A 21,650-nucleotide genomic window follows, 5' to 3' on the forward strand; every position below is an offset into this window, starting at 1 on the left:
ACATTTTTTTAAAATGTTTTGTAATGAAATTTCTTATGTTTGTTTTTCTTTTATGCATTTCTTATCTATTAATTTATGTTCCTTAAGGAATAATTTGTCTCTTCCAAAAATATAATTTCGTTATAAATTTCATGCTATAGGTAAATTTAGAGCAAATAATCAAGTAATTATAATCATTTGACCAGCAATGTAGTAAAGAAGAAAATGTAGCACTTCTTCCTATTCAGAAGAAGATAGAAAAATAGAAGAATAAATTTATAGAAGAAGAAATCTCACAGTCTTAAATTCCATTTATCCAAGCACTGAAGATATATCAGCAGTGTCAGTCTAATATGTATTTTATACATTAGCTGACTATTTCACCGAACGGGTGACCCTTCAAAAATAAAATATGAATTTTCTTTTAAGATCTCATCAGGAATAATTCTAAAATAATTTATACACTATTATGAAATATATCTATTGTGATTTGCATACATGGCAATACTTTTACTTTCGTTACTTTCAGCGAAAGTAAAAGTAAAAAGTACGTACATTTGCTTCTACTTCGTCTTTAAATTTAGTACTTTCACTTGTTTTTTCGTCACTTTTTTCGGGAAGAAGTACAAGTTAAATTTAGTAATTATATGCAAAAGCAGGTCTCCGTTTTTAAATAACAGTGAATTTTCTGTGAAACAAGTGGTTTTATATTGACAGCGGTTTTATTCTTTCCTATAAATTTAACACATATTTTTACACTGTATATTGTTATCGGAATCATTACCTGAATAATTATTTTTCTCTTTTTGATAAAAGATTTACGTTAAGTACTGATACAAAGAAAAATCGTTTCTAATAAAAACGAAGATCAATTCATGATACTGAAAATCCGTACACACTTTCCTTCTAGGAATGCGTGAGGTGATTTCATCTGTCAATGGCTTCAATTGCAAAAGGAGTTTAAAAAAGCAAATAACAATTTGAAAGAGGAAAGAGAAGTCTAGAAAAGGAAATACTTTTCAGGAAATTGGGTACTGTGTGAATGACAAGTATATCAATCTTTGGCAGCCCTGTATAACGGATTCCTCTTTTAAAGTTAACTGTTTGATTTGATTCAAAAACGTCTCTTTTGTTTTCCTTTTATAAATGCTTTTCCTTTATTTTTTCCCATGAGTTTCATAAATAAATTTACTTTAGATAAACAAACAATGTATTTTTAATAGAAATGTAGAAATTAAAAATTAGTGCTATAATTTCAAAAATTAAAATGAAGAAAACTGTTACATTTACAACCATGATTGATTCACCAGTGCAAAACTATTTAATTAAAATATGCAATACTTTTATTGTGTTTAAATAACTTTTTTGTTTCTGGAGTTCAAATATAATGTTCTTATTAAACTAACGATTTCTACTTTTTATATTTTTGTTGTAATTAATCATTTTTCCTTCTTTGTAAAGTGTATGAAATAAATTGAGTCTATAGTTTTTCCGGAAAGATCAATTTATAAGCTGACATATCAATTAATGAAAACAATGATAAATTCTGGTTGATATACTGTTTTGTTTAACATAAAGAACATGATTTTAATGTATACCATATTGGCCCGATCAGAAAAAAAACTACTTTCATTATTTCACTGTTTGATTCGAATAAATTAATTCAGTGTATACTTTTAATGTGTTGTTTTATTTAAAAATCTTCGTTTATTTGAAAAGTTTTCTATACATTATTTCACATCACTTATTTGGAAATAAATTTAATTCATTTTTTTGATGTGTCCACTTATTACATTTTTTTAAGTTCCCAACCACTTGTAATATATATATATATATATATATTAATGATAGTTGCCTAATAAAACTTAAACTTAAAGTTTCATTACAATGATCACTTACACTACCACTCTTGGGGCATAAATCATTTACAAAATTTAAAATTCCTGTTTTATGCATTACACATTAAGAAAAATAAGGTAGATTCTTTTATAAAAGCAGATTGAAAAATGTCACTTACAAAATTTAATTATTTAAAAGCTTAAAAAAGACATTTTGTTTTTATTTTTTAAAAAACCATGTTTCCTTACAGAATGATGTATTGTATGACACCGAAATGTCAGTGATAAGTCCATGTAAGCGAGGAAACCAGAGTAACGTTGTATCTTTTTTCTTTTACTTTCTTTCATTTACTTTTTTTATTTCCTTATTTTTTTGTTCTAAAGTGTTGTTTTCTGATTAATGGAGTAATGGTACTTAATCAATCAGGTTCAGAATCGGATAAATAATTGATAAAAACTTTAAAATGGAGTTAATTTATTATTAAATATTGCAAAGAATTCAATTTGAATAGCGCTTTGTTGTCTTTGTAAATAGGTTGCAAGTTAGGTTGTTAAAGCATAAATTCCAGATAATAACTATATTTTTGTATCATTAATATAAGTACAGGTATGGAATGGAAGTAGTGAACAATTTTGCCATAGAATAGTGCAGCTTTCGTCTGTATTTCACACAAACAATATTAGGGCTAGGAAAACTTTAACTTCAATTCTTATTTTAAGACATTTTTAAAATGCTTACATTACCCTTACAAAAATTTAAGGTATTTTTGAGGTTGTTCTGAGATTTAAAGTTTATTCGATGTTGGTTTCAAAACCATCGCTTGAAGATCAACCTTCTAAGGTGTATAATCAAGGTTTATGAAGTTGTTTTATTCACACTTTCGGTTGTTTTGAGGTTGATGGAAATCTACTTTGGAGCAACCATGTTAGAGAGGTTGTTTTTGAGGTATACGGATCATTTTTTCTGTACTTCAAGCAAATACGTGTGTTAGAGGTGCAAAAAATTTCACACGATCTGAACTATAACTATTTCTGAGTTATATATGAGGATGATCTTCTGAGGTGTAAATGAGGTTGAAATTGAGGTTTATTAATTATATTATTTTTGGTGCAAAACATAACATCCTTTTCTACTTCAGGTGTATTTTTTTACATCTGTCAACCTCAAAAACAACTTATTTTTGTAAGGGTATTTTTTTAACAGCATTAGACAGCAAGTTAACCAATAGATATAATGCATGATCATGTACTTTCAATTCCGTAGCCTTAGAATATCAAACAGAGCCCAGAGAAATAACTTCTGGGTCAATCACTGGTTCGAATTCACCTTCATGGAAAATTTTCGAATCCTAGAACCCCAACCTGTGATACATGAAAAACGGTGAAACAGCATTTAGCTTGACAACAAAGAAATTCTAACTAATAAATCGTCTATCATTGGGGTTAATAATACGTAAGCACTGTGATTTGTGCGAGCCAGGAATAGAATTCGAGTAGACTAGTTGTCACCATAGTAACTAAGATCTCCGAATTAGGATAAATTCACTTTACCCCCGGGATTATTGTTATTGTTTAAAATATATTGAGTATTCATTTTAGTACGGAATATTAAGTCAATATAATCGTACTTCCTAAAATCATTTAAAAGCTATCGGCGAGGCCTCGGCAAATAGAAATAATATCACATGCCATTGCCGCATCATAGCATGCCATTTATATAAACAAAGTAAAATGTTTGCATGTATTTGTTCATGCACCTCATACAAATCCACAATTCTAAACAGATCCCCACCGAATTTGGTGCATATACTTTCAAAGACACGGTGGACATAACTGTCCACTTTAAAACTTCCTCTGGTCACCTGCTCATCGCCTACATTTCGAAAAAAGAATTTTCCGTAGGATTTGCTGAATATTTTATTAAGGGCCGTAGGTGCTCAACGGATGGAACAGTCGCCTCTCATTGAGGTGACCTGGGTTTGAGTCCCAGCGAGGGCTGATCAATTTAAATTCCAGACCTGGCTCGCATCGACTACAGCTCTGACGTAAAAATTTACTCAGTGGTAGACAAATCATAGGTTACAGTTCCTTTATCACTGGACTAACCATGGAAGGTTTCCGTGGTTTTCCTCTCCTTATAATGCAAAAGTGGCTTAGTTCCATCTAAAAGTCTTCCACGAAGACAAGCTTCTTTCAATACTTGATCCAGGAGATAGTTGTTTTCTGTATTGGGTTCAAAGTTATAAGGCTACCGAGTTGAACATTGGTAATCGTAAATTCAAAATCATGTTGGCTGTTATACGACAGTTATAAAATGAAATAAAATATTTTATTATATGAATGATTTACTAGCTTACAGTTCAAACAAAATAAAAATTAGTATTACCATACGTTCTTATTATTTACCAATGATTTCCTGAGTTAGTTTATCACAAGTAAAATCGGCATTAATGATTTCTCAACGCATGGGATTGACGTCTACGAATTTGTATTTTAAAAAGTATATGAAACAACGTGTTTCATATATTGATATTTTTGCTTTATAAAATTATGCTATATATTGATATTTATGCTTTAATATATTGATATTTATGCTATAATATATTGATATTTATGCCTAATTATGCTTTATATTGATATTTATGCTATATATATAAGCGTGTTACTATAATTTTTAAACTCAGTTGGTGGAAGCTCAACCATAACTAATGAGAGAAAGTTGAAATTATTCACTAAGTCATGAAAACACCTTGTTAAATTCTGAAAATCAGATTTTAAATTATACTGTATGAATAGTTACTATTTTTAAGTGAGTTAAACTTCTAACTCAGATTATGGTAAAAATAAATACAGTACAATAATACACTGTGGTTGAATACAGTGCAATTCATAATAGAATAGAACAATAGAATAGGACAAAAATATGTTGTTGTTTAATTTAATCGCAGCACCATATGTTTGCTTTGATGAGCCTTATACATTCAATATGAAAAAAGAATTATTTTTTTCTTGAAATTCGTTGTAACAAGCAATATTTATCCTTTATCATTTGGAATATTTTAAAATTAACTTTCAAATTTATGAAGGGTACAATTGCAGATATAACTATTTACTTATTAAATTAGCTTTCCAAATACTCGTTTTATAAAATAAAGATGAGTGTTAGAAAAAAGATTAGAAATTAGATAGTACAGTAAAATAGGACAATTATTAATAATGTTGTTGTTTAATTTAACCACAAACACAGTATGTTTGCTTTGATGAACCTTCTATTATTAAGAAAATGCGTCAGAAACAGCAGTTACATTTTACGACACTCTGCTGTTACCGACTGAGACTCTCGCTTGATTTATTACAGAACTTTACTTCATTAGCATATACTTATATTCCCCTTTTCGACGATAAAGAAAGTACGTTTTAAAACAATGTAGTAGAAACCACATGAGGATCAGTTTATCTCGTGGTTTCTGTTAGTAATGTAACTCATGAAAGTCAAGATGCTACGCATTTCATTGGAGAGTGGATTACATAAATAAACGGTCATTGTCAGTTCCATGACTGTGTCATTTATTTAACAACTTTAGCGTAATTCTAGGAACAAGTTGTTTATTACGTTTCTGATAGTTTTTAATTTAAATATTAATAGGAAAAACAAAAATATAATGCCCTTGATTATTAAAAATAAACCAACATATTTTAATAAGCTTTAACCGTTTTATTAGCATAAGTACTTAAGGAATCGGCAAGTACTACTTAAATATTTGTAATAGATAATCATAGCTGTTATCCACTACTTTCTCTGTCTAGCCCTGAAAGAAGGATCTATTTTACTTTCGTTACTAGAACGCTAGGGAACTTTTATCCAATTTTACAACTTAACTTTTATATATATATATACATATATGGCAACGTTACTTTTAAAATGTAACGAGTAAAAGTACAAGTATTTTTAAAAAAAGTAGCGAGTAAAAAGTAAAAAGTTCTTATTTTAAAAAGTAATGAGTAAAAAGTACAAGTACTAAACAAAAAAAGTAACGATTTAAAAGTTTATTTCTAGGAAATCGAACCTAAAATTTTATTGAATAATATTCTTATGTTCTCTAATGTTTTTGCAAAATTGTTGTTATTTATTTAATTATTTTTAATTTTGAAAGTTATGGACATTTATTTATTTTTAAATTCGGAAGAATATTATAATATAATTTTATAATACAATCGTATAATATAATTTTAATATCAAACTTTTTATGGATTTACACGAAAAAGAAATTTTATCTATTTATTTTAATTTTTAGTTTATTTTTATTTATTTAAATTACCATTGATTTAAAATTGTTTTACTTTATAGAAACGCGTTTTAAAAGCACAAACATAAACAAAGCAAACATGAGATTTCAAAAAGCTTTGTGATCTTTGAGCTAGTAAAAAATAATTGAATGAGCAGTATAAGTTGAAACAGAACAGTCTACAATTTTATTTGTAACAATGGCTAATGCTGAAGTCATGCAAGAAAATCGTTTTCCGAACATTTCTGCCCAACGGAATAATTAAAATTTGTAAATGAATTTTAGTATCAGCGGCTAAATTAATAGTTTTCAAGAGTTAAAATAGTAATTATAATAGCTTTCAGTAGCACAAATAGTTCTGAAGTTCTTAGAGATTTGACTGGGCATTGTTTGACAAGGTCGGGCATAAACATAATTTTAGTAAAAAATGTACTAGGTAAAAATGTATTTAGTAAAAAATGTATTAAAACAAAAATTGTATTATTAGTGAGTTCAAACAGAAAATTGAAAAACGTAATAACAAAATCCAAAATTTTTTATTTAAAATTTATTAAAAAAATGCATAAAACTGGAAAATGAATGAAAATAACTTGCTAATTAATATTTTTATTAATTTTGCAAAATAATTGCATTTCCAAAGCATTTTGTTTTTTTGTCTTTTTTTTCAAAAAGCTTACCGAGTTTTAGAAAAAAGTAACGATTTCATTCGACATTTCCGTTACAAATACTTGTACTTTTTCCCTAAAAAAGTAACGAAAGTACAAGTAAAAGTACTAAATTTAAAAAGTAACGAAGTACAAGTAAAAGTACGTACTTTTTACTTGTACCGGCGGTACAAGTAACGAAAGTAAAAGTACTGCCATATATGTATATGTATATATATATATATATATATATATATATATATATATATATATATATATATATATATATATATATATATATATATATATATATATATATATATATATATATATATATATATATATATATATTTGTTTTTTTATTGCTCATTTCTTCTTTTTTGCGCTATGATTGTTAATGTTGCTTTAGTACTGTTTCTGAATCTCCTCTCTGTAGTGCGAAAGAGCTGTATTCACATCTTCCTATTTTATTGGGAATAAAAAAAATACTCAAATTAAGTTATTTTAATTGTATATTAAGTTAGCACAGTAAAAGAAAATGCTGTACCTTAGAATGCATGTGTTTTGAACCAGTGTAAATTAGACCACTGCAAATTAGAATGCATGCATTTCAGTGTAAACGAGTGCCCTCTCTAGTGGGGGAATTCGACATAATGTATCTGTAGTTGACACTTGTAAAATGTGTACAGTGCGCAAACTAAAAATTTATCATCCTGGATAACTTTTGACATGATGAACGAATTTTCATTGATCAAGACTCAATCTAAATGGTCCGAGGGCTTAATTTTAAGTATGCTCATTTTTTAGTGCAAATATCATTTCAAGTTACGAAATCAAATACAGAAATGGTGCTGTATCGAAATAAACATGCCTTTCTTTCGACAGTTTGGAACTGTAAACCCTCAAAATATGTCCGTTTTCTGCGTATTTACTATTGTGACTTTGAAAATATTTCCTTTTTCTTCGGCGAAATTTGATTTGTGACGATCAAAATGCTTTCCTTTTCGACATATTCAGAGTTGGGAACATCAAAATATATCCTTTTTACGACAGATCTGGAATTGTGACACTTAAAATATTTTCTCTTTTTTTCCGATAGATTTAGAATTGTAACCCTGAAAATATTTGGAAGTTGCCACCAGTGGCGTAGCGAGCTTAACTCGCGCCCGGGGCACAATACCCTTTTAGCGCCCCCCCCCCCCATTCGAAAACTATATAATACTAAATTTTTAAATGTAAAATATACTCGCAAATAAATAAACAAAGTAAAATAAATAAAGTCATAGACTCAAGCTAGGCTTCAAATTTGAGACAAAAAATGTAGTTGAGAGAACAAGACTAGATTTTGAAATGTATATGATCATCTAGAATTAGTTCAAAAGATATCTATTATTTATTTTACATATTTATAAAGAAATATTTTAGAAACACGCAGTTTTAAAACAATAAAAAAGTAAATATTTATTATCTCTAAGGTGTTACATATATTTAATAATCATATGATTATAATACATTAATAAAACTAATTACTATGTCTAAATTTTCCGTGTTCTTGATGAAGCAAATGTATCAATAATATCATGAAAATTGATCATTTAAAATTTTTCTCTTTCCACACTTAAAAATACTAGGTCACTTAGGCGATCTGTCAAAATTAATTTTAGTTTGCTGAATGAACGTTCGCAGCTAGCAATTGATACTGAGATAGTCAGGAGTATTTGAAATGCCGCTCTCAGATTTGGAAAAACATCTTCTCCATTCGAGATTGATTATAAAAGTAAGAAATTCTAATGGAGTTTTAGGTTTAATTTCTTTTCTACTGCGGAGTAACATTTTGCTGTCATATATTTTGATAAAAAGTTCTATTACATTGAAATCTGTATTATAAAATTCACCCGGATTTTTACAATATTTTTTCAATGTCGTTATCAGCATTATCCTTGTTTAATAAATTTTCAACGTCTAGTAGAAATCCAAATTTGAAATTAAAGTCACTTAATCGTTTACACATTTCTTGTTGGAGACGATCAAAAGTGCTTTCCATAACGCGGGGAAATTTCACTTTCTGCTGAATGACCACCATAGCCAATTCTCCATCCACGTATTGTTGTATCCATATCCCATTTTTCACAAAGAGACTCTGCATTTTCTATTGCCTCTTTACAGAGCTCGTCTCAAATTTCGGCTAGTTCAGTCGCTAATGATTCAAGATCATGGAACACTTCTCTAAAATTCATTCTAGGATCTTGTAATCTGAGCTGCACACGATCAATCCTTCTTAAGATTTCGTACCAGAAATGAACTAAAGTTATAAAACTAAAGGTTAGTATATTTTGCAACAGAATTGTAACTTCACTTCTGTTGTCACTTGTAGTGGTAGTGTGCTCTGCTAATGTTTCTATTAGTTCTTTTATATTCTATAGCCCATAGATGATAACGATAACCGCTTCTATCTTGGCGCTCCATCGCGTTACAGATGTGTGACCTGCCATCACGGCAGCATTATCGCAACATTGTGATCTGCAGTTTGTTAATGAAATTTCATCGTAATTTAATTTCTCTAAAATTGTATTTTCGATCGAAGCTGCATCTTTAGCATGTATTTCAATAAAACTCAAAAAAGATTCTTTGATGGAAACTTTTTTATTGATAAAATCAGCATCTACATACCTAGCGACTTGGGACATTTGTTCTCGATGAGAGATATCAGGAGTTGAATTAAACAAAAGTCCATAATATTTATTTCTTTTGATATCGTTTATTAGTTAATTTTGAACTGTAGATGCCAGAAGATGATGTTGTTGTTGTAGTTCATTTACGTCGCACTAGAGCTGCACAATGGGCTATTGGCGACGGTCTGGGAAACATCCCTGAGGATGATCCGAAGACATGCCATCACAATTTTGATCCTCTGCGGAGGGGATGGCACCCCCGCTTCGGTAGCCCAACGACCTGCACGCGAAGTAGAGCACTTTACGGTAGCACAGTTTAACGAGGACCAATACCATACACCCTCGGTCCCTGCGCAGACTGATCCAAGTGGGTCACCCACCCGCACACTGGCCGCAGCTAGTGATGCTTGACTTCGGTGATCTGCTGAGAACCGTGTCTTAACGATCAGTTCACTGCGGGACGCCAGAAGATGAATGAATTCATTTGTGGTGACAAATATGAGAACAACAAATTTTCCTGTTAACAAATTTCTTCATACTCTATTCACTTAATAATAGAATCGTCGAATAAATGTAGTAAGTAATCTTATTTGATTTATTACTTACCAAGAATGCCTTGAACTTGAAAGGTAATAACATAGTGAAATATACAATATAATTTATGCTGACATTAAACTTATATACAACATTTAATAACATTTCATTTTTATTCTAAGCAGAGCGCGATGAAAAGGACGTGAATTAAATATTGAAATATATTTAATATGAATATGAATTTAATATAATATTTAATATGAATTAAATATTATGAATAATATTTATGAATTAACATTTATAATATTATACTGGCACTAATTTAAAATATATTTTCCAGAAATCAATTATAATAAAAAAAAATTATCCAGCAATTTTTTTGTTTTGCGGACCATTTGGCGCCCCTTTGTGAGTAGCGCCCGGGGCATGATGCCCCCCCTTGCCCACCCCTCGCTACGCCACTGGTTGCCACCTTCAGGAAAATATGATCCCAATAGTTTGGGGAGAGAGAGGTTAAAATTTGAGGTCCCGAATTCTTATTTGCACTTCGCGACGAAGGTGCATATTTTTTATCTCAAACAGTTCAGGACTTTGTTAAAACAATTTTGTTTGCATAAATATCTAATTTCAATCACCTTCCAATTATAGAAGACAAGAACTTAAATGAAAGATATTCAAAACTCAACATAATTTTCCAGAGCACAGCACAGCCTACTTTAAAAAATTTCATTCTCTAAAGTGTGTGACAGTATTTTTTTACAAAACAATTGCAACAAGTCAGTATAATATATTTCTCGAAAAAATTTCAAGTTAATTGTATTTAAATATTATGCATGAAAACTCATTATTCTTCCTATTGTTTATTAATATATTGTATATTAAAGAATATTTTACAAATCAGAATTTAATATTTTTTTCTATGGCAACTTAACCTTTAGGGACAATGAGATATGATAATTTGTTAGCACCTATTACGAAATTAATTAAGAAGTTCTATAGCTATTATTTGTAAATTTAATTAGTTTTCTTCAAAAAGAATTTTATTATACACTTTGTAGTGATCATCATCGTTTTTCAATCTATAAAACACTCACTCAAGTATGCGTAACATCTTCAAAAATACTTCAGTATAATAAAAGAAGGAACAATTTTAAAGATGCAATTATCCTCCCTTAAATTTATACAAGATTAAAAAGTATAATACATTGTTCCTCAGCTTTGCAATTTACGCTAATGAAAGACAAATAATTACTTGTTAAGATGCAAAATCCAAATAAATTAATCTCCTGATCATTAAATGTAATAAATAATGGCGACATTTTGATGAGATGGACAAAATAGAATTGGTTCTGTGAAATGGGAAATAAATTAAGCATTTTCTGACAATCTGATTTCTCAGTTTATTGGAATCTTCTAACAATAAATTAGCATTTGAATTCAATTTAATTCAAGAGCTTAACAAAGAAGCAAACGAGTTATTTTAAGCCTTGAGAAACAATTTTATATCTATATATAAGCGGTTTATATTCTCAAAAATTTTATTTATTTTCAACTGTTTTAAAAATCACCATTTTTGAAACGTCTTTATTTTTAATTAAACAGTTATTAAGAATATTTAATTCCATAGTTGCGGCTGTAATTTATAATCCATGAAAGTAATTACAAATAAGAAAACAAGTGAAACAAACTCAGAATGATTATCTTATTGCATTAAATTGCTTTTTATATGTATATTTAAGTTACGCATTCATATTTTTCTTTCTATATGTAATTCTATAATATGCTAAATTAAAGGTTTTGAGTTTTATAACATCCAAAATGCTTACGTATTTACCATTGTTTTATAAATTCTTATCTATCCTATTTGATGGATTAGATAGATTCTAATCTATCTAATCTAACCTGTTTGATGGAACTAAATCTATGGTAAGGAGAACTATATGTTCGTTACCATATGAAAGGAAAAATTACCAAATGAATAGTTTAATTTTTTACGAAATTTAAACCATTCATTTCATAATTTTTCCGTTCATATGGTAACGATTATTGAATGATATCTGACATTTGATGATCATATTAAATGATCTGACATTTGACGATTATTGAATGATATCTGATAATGATATCTGACATTAAATGACGGGCATTAAAAAGAGTTACATTTTTTTTAATCAGAATTATGGATTTTTTCTTTACCAGAAATGACATCACCATTCAATACGGTAATTTTGCCAAACACTTTCCCCCGCGTGATTGTTCAAATCAGATTTTTAAAGTATAAAAAAATTTCGCAGATAATTTAATAAAATTCCGCATAGTGGTATGAGGTATGAGCATCATTCTGTCTAACTTTTGAACAACTACAAATTGAAAGAAAAAAAAGGTAGAAATCTGCGATTTTAAACTAATTTAACCAGTTATTAGTAAAAGAATACAAAATATTAAATTCTAAACTGACAAAACTATCTTTGAAAGAAGCGCTCTTAAAAGCAGCAGAATTTTTAAAAGAAAGAATAATTGAAGCAATAAAGAAAACAATGGAAATAAAAATATGACCAACGAAGCCGACGTCTTCAAGGGGTACCGGCCTCGAAAGCCGTAAAACAAAACCTTTTCAATGATAAATTGTACTTTGCATTGAAATAAATTTAACCTAAAAAGAGAATACTTAATTAAACATATAAAACCTAGACATCTAACAAAGCCCCCTTGACGCTCTAAAATTTTTAAAAAACATCTTAAACCAGGAACCTTTAATAAACCTAAATATATTAATCAGAATAATTTTTCAAAAAAGAGAGAAAGCGCATTAACCTGTTATGGGACAATAATTTTAAAATTATCATAGAGCAACTATATTTCTCATGGTTTAAAAATGAACACTGGGAAGATGTTTTGAAACTTCAAACAGAGGAAAATCATGACTACATTAAAACGAGTTTACACAAAATACACGAAACGCAGATTAATTCAAACTTTCAATTATAAATTTATACACAAGTGGTCTAAATTTTGCGCTAATGCGTCAACATGATTTTACTGCTTTATTTTAAAATGCACTGCTTTTAAAAATTTATTAAACTAAAAAAAAATAAATTCCCGTTTTTTAAAAGAATTTTTATAAAAATTATTATTTGACAGAGATAGATAAATGTTTAAAAAGGGTGGAATATAAAAATGTGATCTTTATACATAAATCAGCTATTAAGTGCGTCGAAGTCTTACGGGCAATTTTTATCATCATTAAAAGAAAACTCAGATTTACATTTGGTTCTGTTTTCCTTTTTTTTATAACCGTCATTGAACAGCAGATCCAATTTTTGAGTTTACGACCTTAATAATCAGCTCCGTAGTCTTGTAATTTTGAACACAATCCAAAAGACAAGGGAACTCCTGGATCAAGTATTGAAAGAAATTTGCCATCGTGGAGGACTGTTATTGTTGGAACTAACCTGTGCTTGCTTTACATGGAGAGGAAAAACACAAAAAACATCCCATGGTTTGTCTGACCTTAAAAGGATTCTAACCAATGATCCGTCTACCACTCAGAATATTTGACGTCAGTGCTGTGGTCGGTGCGAGCCGGGTGCGGAATTCGTAGCGGTAGGATTTGAGCCCGGTGACCTCATAGGGAGGCGGGAGCTCCATCCTCTGAGCCACCACATCTCTGCTTAAAAGCGTTTTTTAATAGTATTTTTAAAGATGTTCTTGTAAACGAAGATGAATAAAGAATTACGCCCGCTTATGATTCAAGTTTTAAATTAAAGACACATTATTTTTTTTAAATTAAAATTAGTGATCGTATCATTAAAAAAATCACGAAAATCTTTCACTACTGTAATGCAAGTTTTTTGTTGCTGTTATTATAAAAAGAAAACTGCTTTAGAAAATCTGAGCAGCAACTGCATTTTAAACGTAAGCCGATTTATACTATCCAAGCACTAATATCATTCTAGCTCATTTGCTAAGGCGTTGGATCCACGTCCGAAAGATTGAGAGTTTGATCCCCCCAAACCGAAAACTTCCCGCGTACAAATCGGTGACTGGTGCACGCTAAATCTGTCGGGTTCACAAAGTCCTAGTTACCACAACAAATCAATACCTCCGGATTTTACTGGATCGGAGATTGATCGTGTTTTTTTTTCAAGTCAAAATTACAATCCACGGATGGATGGAAGGTGTGTGAATGTGTCCTCCCTGTAAAACGGGCAGTGACGTATGCGTGTAGCGTGTAAAGCGTATGCGTGTAAATTACAATTCTTAGTCAAAAGTGACGCTACTGGGAAATTAGAAAAAGTGCTCCCCTCTGCTTTAAAATAGGTTTGTCAACACTGATAAGCGACATAAGACAACAACAACTAATATCATTTTTCCAGCTTGTTTTTTATTTTTTATTTTATTATTATTATTATTATTATTTCTTATTTCCATCTTCGGCAAATGTTCTAAGTATCCAAGAAAGAATAATCTTCTATTCTTATGAATAGATTAAAGGATTTTTGAAAAGTTGTTTAATACATATGCCATTATATGGCAAAAAGTGGTAATATATGCCTATTTTAGGAAATACCACCTACAAACCACTGGCATAATTTGACATCCCCTGGTAACCCGCTGAACATAAAATGCGACCGAAGAACGCAGACTGCTTTGGCCAGGTTTGCAAATTCCCATCTTAAATTCCTTACTTTTGAAGGAGGCAGAAAGATTTTCCCTACTTACAAAAAATTCTGTATTCAACCTGCAGCATATTCTGGTTTGTCTTGGACTCAGATCTTACACCAGATCCTCTTTTTGTTGCTGATTTTCTTTCGGTCAGCGGCGCCCTGGAGCTTGTCTAACATATATCTGATTAAAAGGATAAGCAGCAGAACGGATATTTTCCCGATATTGGAATTATATAGAATTGTTAGATTAACGTAATATTTTATATCCATTATTCAGCCAATACCTTCCCTATATAGAATTGTGATTTTCCAATATTAAAAGCCATTCTAGGACCAATATTAAAAAGCTATGCATCCCAATTATTGCACGTATATTGATACAATTTTGAGCCCAACTGGGGGCAAGTTGAATTTGTTGCTAGGGCGGATATTAGTTTTGAAAAAAGAGACGCTATTGTAAAAGATACCCAATCACTGAAAGCTAACACATTCATTTACTTGAAAGAAAACATTATTTGACTAATTTTTCCAATATTTTTTTACCTACTTCATTTATTTTTCCTACAAAAATTTTACCACGATTAAAAAGTGAAGAAAAATGTAATTTTTATAATATGAAAGTTGTTTAAACGAAAAAATGATAAGTAGACTGTATTTGCCTCGACCAATTATAGTAAATGAATTGCATTTTTAATAGCTAATAATGTTGAATATATTTACACGAAAATTTGTTATGAAGCTTTTTCTTCTCTCTAAAGCAAAAGCAAATTATCACGTTGAGAGATATTATACAATGTGAAAATAGGTTTTGTTAGAAGGAAATTATTTGTTTCTGAAAATAGCAGCTGTCTGAAAATATTTTCGTGACTGGTTTAAAAAATTGCTTTTAGAGAAAGAAGATGATATATGCAATACTCGTAGAACTAATTAATTATGGTAATGAGTTAAATTGATCACCAAAGTGAAAAAAAAACATGCTAGGAGGTTTATTTTTAGAAATGATTAAACGTTTATCTGTACATGAATATCTCTGTAATATTAAAATGAAAGAGTTCATCTGCGTGACTCTCTTTTGACTATTTGTGCTAGCGTTCTGAAATTAAGACAGTGGGTGAAAAGGAAGAAAAAAAATTGCACCTATCCTAAAAATCATTCGAAATTTCCTGTTAGATCATTTTGAAGAGACAATAAAAAAGGAATTTTCTCATTGTGGCTTAGAACCACCCATTTATAAAAACTAAACTGAAGACGAATGTGTTTTATGAAATATATTAACGATTACATCAGTGATGTTTGCTAGCTTATAGCACTAATTAATAATACAAAAAACTTTTATAGCTCATTATTTCTTTTTAAGTTTCTCTTAGTAAACTCATTTGGAACAAAAATGAATTTCTCTTTGAAAGTGGTAATAACAAAGAAATATGTAAAAAAATTCCACTAATACGCCAGAACATATAAAAAGAAAACACATTGTTTTATCAATGAGCAGTAAAATGACAACAATCTCCATACTCCTTTTAAACAAAAAAAAATTTGAAATGCTTTGTTTATGTAATTGTTTTTAATTATTTGCTTTGTTTAATGGAATAATTTATTGTATGAAAGAATGAAATAAACAAGAAAAAATGAAAAATGACGTCACTTTTTACATATAGCTAAAATATAAAATAAAAGATTTGAAACTGATAAAAATATGTTATGTTGTACAAATGTTACAAAAATGCACAATATAAAGTAATTTTGCAGCGCTTATAATCACGCAAGCCTCTATTTACACATTAACTAGTTTTAAAAGAAAGTAATTGAAATTAACTTTAGAATTAATTAAATTTCAGAGAAAGTTTTCATTCATTCATATGTTACAAGTATAATCATAACTCTTGATATAATCATTCAAAAATAAACAAAATTATGACAGCGACCCTAAATTATAACCATAGATTTTCAAATACATAAATCAACATTATTAAGTAACCGTTTCCTTTATAAGTAGCTAGAGGGCGCTGAGTTCCAGATAGTCAAAAGAAACTTTGAGAAAAGCGTCTTGATGACATCAGAGTGGATCGTTCTTGAATATTCTAACTCATGTCTGTAACATAAGTGGTCTAAGTAACCAAATGAGTGTTTCCTTAGTTATTAAGAACAGCGCGTTTATTTTGTTTTTATTATGCTTGTAAAACATTACTCTATAAAAGCAAATTATTAAAAATTGACGGTAATTAAAATAAAAAATAACTTATGTACAGATAAGCAAAATTAAAGGAGAAATAATATTAATTCATCTAGGAGAACAGTAAAAATCGCTAAACTATTAATGATTGAAATGATGCTTGATTAATTTTAGTAATAAGAACAAATTAAAAAGGGATAAATAAGCTGTGTAAAAAAAGTGGAGAAATTTCTCTTGAAAAAAATTTATAATATATACTATTTTCTACCTCAATTATGCTTAATTAATTTTGTAATTCGGTGCTAATTGAGGAAAAAATAAGTCATTTAATAAAAATCGAAGTTACTGGAGTAATGGTATTTATTCGTTTAGAAAAAATAAGTAAGTTTGTTTAGAAGAATAAGTTAGTTTGCTATACTATTATTGATACCAATGATGATTCCTTAATTTTGTTCATAAGTAATTCTTAGCAATATGGTTATTAGTGCCTTTCTAATGGATACCTATATAAACGCATTTTGTTCACTTGATACCTATAAAAGCTGCGGCAATACTGAATGTTTTTAATTCTAGTTTAGTAGATACTGTTAGAAGAGCTTTTTGTTGATTCTAAAAAGGTAGAAGTAACAGAGAAAAGAATAAATTTTGACTATAATGAATTGGCCTAGAGCAGGGTTGGCGAAACTTTAAACACCAACGTGCCATTTTCTCTAAAAAATTGCTTAATGAGGTCATAGACGTGCCGTCAAATAATTTTGACTTCGTGATAATTGGGAAAAAGATAATACTAAATACTATCAACTCAAAACTCTTTATTTACATTGAAAAGATATACATTTTGCAATGTCTCAGTTATACAAGTAATTCAACTTAAAAAAAACATCAGTGTGACTTCTGTTGTTGCAGATTAGATGACCGATAACTTATATTAGGTTGTAAGATGTTAGTTTAAGCAGGACTGTTGATTTTTTTTTGCTAGTTATTTATTGTTAGCTTGTTTTTTACTGTTAATAATTGTTTTTTAGCATTAATTTTTAATTTTTTTATTAATAATTGCTTATTATTTTGTTTGTTTTCTGTGAATTTTAATTTAATTGTTACATATGCTTCATAGCGTGATAACATTTGCGTAATAACAATTCATAGTGTAACAACAATTGTGATCGGTGGAGTGCCCAAAATATTGTGTCGCGTGCCATTGGTTCGCCATCCCTGGCCTAGAGCTATAGCATCATGCCAAATGATGCTAAAAGTTATTTTTTTTTTATTTTGTTGAAATGAACTGCTAGAAACCTATTTTGCATTACATAATAACGTAAAACCACAAACAAGAATGAGTAAAAAATTTAATTAAAAAATTTATAATTTTAGCCTTATTAATCGCGTCGCATATCTTCCAGATCTGTCCATAGTTTCATAGCGTTGTTCCATGCTAATTTATTAATTACGTTTTTTCAACCCTTAGTAATGGATATTCAGTTAATATTTAATAAAAAATATGTATTCAAAAATTGAAATATATCATTAAAAATATTAATCCATCAGCAAATGAACTTTGTATATATTTCGATGCATAATACAACCAGTATTTTGGCTCGGGTTAAAATATTGAGTAAAATCTGTTGATTTAAAAAAAGTTGATTCAAAAATATTCAATTTTATTTGAAAAGCAAATTTAATTGTTCATAATTTCTTCTTTTTTAATATACAACTTGTATAACTCAGATCTAGTTGAATAATATAAACGCAGCAAATTGATTGCTTTCACAATCATTCAATTAATTATTTAATCATTAAGTTATTTTGCATTCTGGTTACTAAATTATATTAATATTAACCATTGCTAATGAAAAAAAATTTAAATAAAGTTAAAAAGAATTGTATTTAAATACTGATACTGAACCACGGAAAAGTACAGTATTACTTCAACATGCATAAATTGTTTTATATCATTAAAGCAAGTTGATTTTACATATATTGAAAAAATACAAATTATTTTAATTTGATGAAAGGAAATATTAAGTGGTTAGTAAAAACTAATTCTGGATCGATATAAAATTATAAATTTCCTGACAAATCCTATAAAGATTTAAGTTAAAATTGTCAGAAATTACAGTTTTTAAAAAAAAATCTTTAAAAGCTCTCTTATTAAATACAAATAAAATTCTTATATATCTTTAAGAAAACTACCGAGTAACTTTGAATAGGAATTCATCAAAAGAGTGTTATTAAGAAAAGAATGGGGATCATCAATTCAGTGGCATACCACATATTTCCGGAGTGCTCAAGTTTCTAATTTTGTAGCTTAATGTTGACTTGATGAGAATTCTTGAAATAGTATTTGCTTTGAAGAGAAGAATGAATCAATACTTCAAATACCTGCTTCTGTTAGAAAAGCCAAAAGTTAGTGATTGAATATAAATTTGGGTTTGATATTAAAGATCAGTTTAGAATCATTTTTCCCATATCAGCCAATAACCTTTAAATAATACATTTCTATTTCTCTTCGATATTTCATGGTTTATGTTATAGAATTTTTAAAAACAAATTTATATTTAGGTATATATCATTTATTAATGTACAAACATCTTCAGCAATAACATAATTGTTTACAGTAATGCATTTTAATTGCTTCTTTATGCCAGTGCACTTTCAATATTTTCAACCCCATGAAATTGTTAAAATATTTTCATTCTGAAATTATAGTAAAATAACCCGCTGTAGACTGTTCATTCAATTAACTATAAAGTTTACGGTAAAGAACATATATTTTTACCTTTACTGTTTTAAAATCGTTTACAACTAGTATGGTTACAAACTATGATTACAAATCTATAATATTTTTATCCTATTACAAGTAGCATGGATTCAAAACCGAAAAAAATTAATGGACATTGGAAATATTTTAGCAGTTTTATGGTGTTGCCCTCTATGTGTGAATGAATGTTCCTTTCCTTAAGTTTCATTGCATCAATATTTGTTAGGTATCAATTTGGAACTATTTATTTGCTCTTTTTTTTAATGAAAAAAGAAAGAAATTCATTTCTATTATTATTTTATGAATCTATGTATGAAAAATGCAAGACAATCATCTGACAACAAAATTAAAAAATAGTACGTGATACGTAACATAAAATTTAAACTCATTAAGTCATTCTCATCATTCATCTTTTCCATGCTATTACCGAAACCTATTAAACATTAAAAGCGTCAATAGTAGCAAGGTATTATTTTACGTTTTATGTAAACGAGTTAGAACCATTTTCTCAGTAAATTTCATTTTTAGTACGTAGCTTACATTTTATTTTATTTACAATTTCATTTTAATTTCATTTCATTATAATTTCAATTAATTCATTTTGTTTACAATTATTTATTACAATATCAAATACAATTACAATACAATTTATTACAATATCAAATTAATTTAAGTATCATGGGCATCAATTATATAGCGATTTACTACGCTTCTTCTAAATTAATTGGCATCATTTCTCCGATGATTCATCTTTTTACTACGATTACACAAGTAATTAGTGTATTTTACCAAAATGAATCAAACATCATTGGTGTCAATTAGAGTATGGCGATTTTTTTAACTTTTCTCCTAATTGATTTATTACTGTTTTTCCAGTAATTTTGCTTTTCAGTATGGTGCGAAATTTTTTTAGTTCAATTACCGTTGATTTTAAATTATATACTTTCATATAAATACGTTTTAAAGGCATGATTATATTAAAAAAAATGAACACATGGTTTCATATTACTTAAATGCTAATTTGGAGACGTTGCGACCATAGTGCTACCACGCTCACGCTGATCATGAAGTTTATCGAACATAACTAAAAATATGTATATTATTCCTCTTTTGATTAATGAGAACTATAAGCAAGCAAACATCCCTGAAGCTATCTTTAAAATGCTCGACAGTTTAAAAGTGTTGAATGATTTTGAAGATTGGAAGCTAAAAGTGTCCCTTTCATTCATTGTTTAAATTTTAGGATGCTTAGCACAAACGGTTTTGGAGTTATACAAGAGACACATACATAAACTCTTCATTTTGTTATTAGTAGATTCAATTTTTAAAATTATCTTTTAACTTTACGATTATGTTTGCGAAAATTATAATAATATTTTCTGACAGTACCTAGTAGAAGGTTTTGAAAAAAAAATCTTCAAATTTTACAAAAATTAGATCATTTTTATGGATTAGAGTATTAGTTATCTTCTGATTCAAAAATTAATTTACTTAATGTAGATTTAGATTTCCGTTATAAGAATCTCATATAGTGCCTATTTAATTAGCATAAATAATAAAAATATAATGTGATCTAGAAATAAAAAATCAAACGCTTCTCAAGTATAAAAGTTTTATTATTATTTTATTGTTTTTAATTCAACTAAACTCTTTAATATTATATGGAATAAAAAAAATTATTCAAGAAGCTAACACTTACGTTTTGCTGATTGAGCTTGTCAGATTTATCACTGCTAACGATAAACTTAAATTTTAAAAACGATTACATTAACATACAACAATACATGCTGTATAATATTTGCTATCGGTACTATTTATAAGCTATTACATCTATAATATATACTATTTATACTGTTTACGATTTATGATTCTTATAATATAAAATATATACTATTAAATTTCTATATACATAATATATACTATATATACTTTGTTGTACTTAATATATATAACTCTGTTTAAACTAATTGCATGAAGAAAAAAAAAGAGTAATTATTTTTATTTTTTTTAAAAATATTGAAATATTGATACTTAAAAATAAACTATAGCTCAGTACTTTTATATTTTTCAAGATTGATAAAGATTCCAGAAATTTTAAA

The sequence above is a fragment of the Parasteatoda tepidariorum genome, chromosome 1, assembly GCF_982258835.1.
Source record: "Parasteatoda tepidariorum strain Cologne lab strain chromosome 1, Ptep-v5.0, whole genome shotgun sequence".
Classification (NCBI taxonomy): domain Eukaryota; kingdom Metazoa; phylum Arthropoda; class Arachnida; order Araneae; family Theridiidae; genus Parasteatoda; species Parasteatoda tepidariorum.